The following is a 6,118-nucleotide window of genomic DNA, read 5'->3' as shown; positions in this document are numbered from 1 at the left end:
CTTACGAACGTTCAAACTGTCTCGGAAATCTAAAAATAATGAAGATGGTAGACCTTTGGTGAAGATATCCACATATTGAGACTTGGAAGGAACATGTAGAACTCGTATCTGACCCATGGCAACTTTGTCACGAACAAAGTGTATATCAATCCCAATATGTTTTGCGCGTTGATGTTGAACATGATTATTGGACAAGTATACAACACTGACATTGTCACAGTAAATGATAGTAGCACGGATGGTGGGACAATGTAGCTCTAATAATAAATTGCGAATCCAAGAAGTCACTGCCACAACATTAGCTACTCCACGATATTCAGCCTCATCACTAGAACGTGAGATAGTACCTTGTCTTTTGGATGACCAAGACAGCAGATTGTGTCCAAGAAACACACAATAACCAGAAGTCGAACGACGAGTTTTGGGACAACCAGCCCAATCAGCATCAAAATAGGCGATAAGACCATGAGAGGGAGAGGAGTACAGTTGTAATCCATGATCAATAGTACCACACACATAACGCAAAATACGTTTTAGAGCTATAAAATGTGGCTCGCGCGGGTCATGCATGTATAAACAAATTTGTTGAACAACATATGTAAGATCTGGTCGTGTGAAAGTAAGGTATTGTAGAGGCAGAGCACCAGAAAGACTGCGATATAAGGTGGGGTCAGTTGGAGTTCTAGCAGATTTGCAATTAATCATATTGGCTCTAGTGAGAATTTCAAGAGCATACTTTCGCTGAGATAGGAACATACCAGTGGTGTCTCTGGTAACCGAGACCCCTAGAAAATAATTAAGATCCCCCATATCAGTCATAGAAAACTCATCACCAAGGGTGGTAGTAATCTGCTGTAAAAACGTTGTAGATGAGGCTGTAAGAAGAATGTCATCCACATAAAGAAGAATAGGACCCTGCTTATAAATAAACAAAGAAGTATCGCAACGACTATTAGTAAAACCAAGGCGTAACAAGAACTACGCAAATCGTTGGAACCAAGCCCGCAGTGCCTGTTTGAGACCATACAGAGATCGTTGTAGGATACAAACATGATGCGGAAAGTTGGGGTCACGAAACCCTTGGGGCTGGTGCATGTAGACAGTCTCATGTAAATGCCCGTGTAAGAAAGCATTTTTGACATCAATTTGACGAACATGCCATTGTTGAGATACGACTAAAGTTAGTATTGTACGTATAGTGGTTGGTTTAACCACCAGACTAAAAGTTTCATTACAGTCGATACACGGCCTCTGACTGCGCCCATTAGCTACAAGACAAGCTTTATATCAAGATAAAGTACCATCAGCATGTTCCTTATTTTTAAACAACCAGATGCGATTGGTAACATTAGAATTAGCAGGTTTAGGAACTAATACCCAAGTTTTGTTAGAAATAAGAGCTTGAAATTAATCTTTCATGGCATAAAGCCAGTTGGGATCATTAAATGCCTGTAAGTAAGTGCGAGGAAGAGGAGAGAGAGATTTAGTGAGAAGGTTGAGTTTATGAACTGGTTTGGTGATGCCTACACGAGACCTACTGATCATGGGGTGAGTGGAATCGATAGAGGAGAAAGGGGGTGGCGTTATGGTGGTAGTTAGAGGATTGTCTGGGGTGGCAGACCCTGAAGGAGGAGAGGATGTGGAAGACATGTTGTCGGAAAAAGAAGTCTGTGGAGTAGAAGGGACAGTCGAAGTGACCGTCGGAGCAGATGCAGAGTTGGGATCAACAGAAGGGGTAGATGGCCAGGGTGAGTGAATAGGAGACGACAGAAATTGAGAGGCAGTAGGATTGGGAGTGTCAACAGATTCAAGAAAGGAATAATATGGAGAGGCGTTAGGAGTCATGGACCCGAATGGAAAAACAGTTTCATAAAACATGACATGACGGGAAATGATAATGATGATATAATTGGTGTGAAGATTAAGACATCGATGCCCTTTATGATGAGTCGGCTATCCAAGAAAAATACATGGGGTGGAACGCAGAGAGAGTTTGTGGGGAGTAGAAATGTATGGATAACATAGACAACCAAATATTCGAAGATGCGAGTATGATGGTGTGGAATTGAAAAGTTTTTGGTGAGGAGAAATATTTCCAAGAGTGGAAGACGGAATAATATTGAGTAGGTGACATTTTTATCTAAGGTTATTTAGAATAAATAACCTTAAACAAAGTTATAGTATATGTAACGTAACAAGGATTCTGTGCATATAAAGAACGCTAAAATCCGACTTCGTATGAAGAAGTTATGCTTCTTCGAAGTTTCGTGATTAAACCGACACGGCTCTGCGTATCGTAAAAATGGATTTTGGATAGGTTTCTCTTTAGCCTAAGTAATCTAAACGAAATTCGTAGTAATCGTAAAGCCGAAAGTGTGCATATAGAGAACGTCTAAATCTCACTTCATACGAGTAAATTGTGATTTTTCAAAGTTTCAGCGCAGCTGTGTTAGCACATAAATCAAATTTTAGATCGGTCGATTTTTAGCCGAAACAATCTAAACGAGAGTCGAAGATCTCGTCAATACCTATCCGTCGATATAAAGACAATCAAGAACGAATATCGTCTGAAAAAACTATGAAGTATATGCGGACTTTAGCAAGCTAAGCCTACTAAAAATAAATAATAATAATAATAATAATAAAGTGAAAATTAGCTGACGGTGTTTAAAGGAAAGTTGTAGATCTCGTCGATAGCTATGTGTAGATATAAAATACGTCAAAAACGGAGCTAGTATGAAGAAGGCGCGCATGCCAACACGGTCCGCGATGCGCCTCTGATGACCCACCCAATGGACGACATTTGTTACACATCTGTAGGAGCCACTTCACCCTTCCGATATTGTTCGTGGCGCACGCAATCAACATGCGCGACGCACCCTACCTTTTTTCAGCTATAAATGTCAGTCGAAGTTCAACTCATTTATCACTCAAATTTCAGCCAAATCCTCTGAAATTTCTTCTTAACCCTAGTCCCTTTACTCTCTAGTTTTCGACTACGTTAGTAAGACCCAGGAGCGTTTGAGAGATAAAGCTTTCTGATCAAGATTTTGTCCGCATAATTCCTGGTTTTCATCAGAATACTTTGTAAGTTGAGCTACACTTACAATGTTTTAAGCGTAACTTATAATTATAGTCATAGTCGTTATTATTAACCTATAATTAAGATTTATCAGTGATTCCAAAGTTATTATACTGATTGGTCTACTTATGGGAATGATGTCTAGGTTGGATTTAGTGAGTTATTTAAAGTGGGATTTCCAAACAGTACACTTTGTATATCAAATGGACCCTACCTCCAATATGATACTATCTGGTTGTTCCTTACTTGATAGATCTTGATGTATACATTGGGATTAGTAAGGTATCTAGACTATCATTAGTCGTTAGAAATATAAGACTAAGACTTGGTGAAATGAACCTAGGTCACATCGAAGGAAAAGTTAAGTACTAAAGCAAAGTGATGCAAGGTGTTTGCTTTAAGAGAATAATTTCAGTTTCTTATATACCAAAAGCCTAAGCAAGATGTAGTATATTGAAATAAGAAACATTATCCATATAAATTTCTAGGTTTTTGCGTATAAACTTACAACCACTACATATTTTTCAACAAACCAGTTTTTATAAGCTTCACACCACATTTACACTTTGCTTCAAACAAAAGCCAATAAAATGCAAAAATTCAAACTATCTATTTACTAATCATATTCTTTCAACTTGAACATTGAGTAGTCCAGTTAACTTTGAATTATGCTTTCTACCGATCCCAAACAAATAGAAAATATCATTCAGCATCATAAGGTTTTCAACTTAAGAAAGCAAGCTAATAATATCTATAAAGAAGTTTTGTTTACAACTCATGCAAGCCCAAAGTTAAACTTTCAATACAACATCCAAACAAAAATATGAGTATACAAACAAAAATCATAAATTTCTAATTAAACAACAAAACTTCTAATTAATCATGATATACAAACAAAAGGTATAGTGATATAAAAACCTGGTAAACAAACAGAATCCAAACTGAGAATGTGAGAATCGAGAGTGAGAGTAGTTCATACTTGATAAAATGTTCTGATTAACTTGGTATACTAAACTTATAGTCTAAGAAAGCAAGATTCATGACTAATTTGAATGAAGGAAATTTTCTGAATTTTGCCCATGTGTGCATCAGTGTGTGAATTCATACCACATATTAAATAAGAAATCGATTGAAGAAGTTCCACATCCAACAAAACGATTTCAATTTTAAAATCAGAGCAAAAACTACACACTGAATTTGGCTTTGCGTGCGTATTGGCTTATCCCCCTCGGTGCTTGCGTTTCAGTTCCAATAAAAGATTTCGCTATTGAAGGCTAACATCGATTAAGAATTGAGCAATTTGATTGTTGTTCTATTTCAAGAAAGCGATTTAGATTCCGACCATTCATAGCTATACATCCAACTTGGGTTTAGAGATTTGAAATCGCTTGAATTACAGAATTAGCCGCTCAAATTTTAATCAAGTGTCCGCTTCCTTGTTGAAAAGTCGATCTAGTGGGCTATTTTGGGGATTTGGGCCCTTAATGCAAGACTTGTATTATGTAATGTTTAAAATCACATATAACATACCTTAATTTTTTTGGGCCCCCTAGGATAATGGGCCCTGGACGATCGCCCCCGTTAGGGCCAGGCCTGGATTAAGGAGAATTAAGATGTCATAGTATGATGAGAAATGAAGCTAATAAGATGCCATAATATGATGAATGATGAGAACGACAATAGGATGTCACGGCTTTAATAGTACTAGTGTACTAACGAGGTAGAAATGGTACTAGTGTACTAACGATGTAAGAATGGTAATAGTGTACCAATGATATAGTTACCTAACAGAGTATATGTGATGACCATCGAACTATTTGATGATAGTCCCGTGGAACATATATAGGTTTATAACCTATAGGGGATGGACTTCGTGCCCATTTGATGCACTCTACCCTACTCACACGTATTGCAGAGAAATCCCTATAACAATATTGTCAGCAATGATGATTAAGATGATCATTATGACAAATCCTTAGGAATGAAAATAGGAAGAAAACCTACTGACACGTATTGCGTAGAAATCCCTGTAACAGTACTGTCAGCAACGATGACTATGATGACCTTTAGGATAGATCCTTAGGGAAGAATAAAGAAGAAAACGAGGACGGTGATCGGGTGAATTGTTTGATAATGAAACATATTAACTATATTATTGTGGGTTGAAAACCCTATGTACTCACCAGGTTTCACAACCTGACCCACTTAGGTTATTTGTATCACAGGTAGCACTACAAAGATACATGAATGATGGGAGAGTCAAAGAGATGTAGAATGATAGTCTAAAATATTGTAATGTCTGTTTATGCTTATGTTTTGTATTAGTTATGACATCCCAAAATTTTATAAATTAATGAAAAACATTTCTTCGGAAATACTTTTACGGGACCAAATTTCACGTTTATAAATAAAATCCGTTTTAAATAATCATAATTAAAAAGTTTTAAAATGATCGTAAAAATAGGATGCTACACCATCCATATACCATAGGGAGGAAGATAGAAAGGTATTTGAAATGACCAAAATTACCCCCACGTAATATGCATATGTGGGGCTTAAGAACAACATAATGGTCATTACTGATAAAAATTGTAGAAAAATGAATTCTTGTGGACTAAACTAGATACTTTAGAAAAACTACCATATATTTTAGTCTATAGTTTATATCTATCAATTAAATTCTAAAAACGGTCAAATATCACTCATAAACTTTTACTTGTTATATCATCTTTATGTGTTAACTTTTAGGCTTTCCACTATGAGAACATTTTCACCCATAAGAATCCTATGTGGAGGATATTTTCACTAGTGAACACTACCTCAAAACATAGTAATTGGGTTGTGGAGTGGGGGTGGTTACGAATGTTCACTAAGTTATTTGTGAGTTGATTCTCTCTTTTCTCTCTCTCTCTTGTTTACTACATGTTCACTAGTGAACACCGTCTTCAAGGCTATTAAACATATTGTGAAGTGGCTACCTTGATGATGCGACATGCTCTTCACTAGTAAACATGTTGTGATGATACTGAATAACCT

Source organism: Lactuca virosa, chromosome 8 (genome assembly GCF_052849685.1).
Source record: "Lactuca virosa cultivar CGN04683 chromosome 8, Lactuca_virosa_CGN04683_v6, whole genome shotgun sequence".
NCBI lineage: Eukaryota > Viridiplantae > Streptophyta > Magnoliopsida > Asterales > Asteraceae > Lactuca > Lactuca virosa.
The sequence above is the reverse complement of the archived record's forward strand: the minus strand, read 5'-3'. Positions refer to the sequence as shown.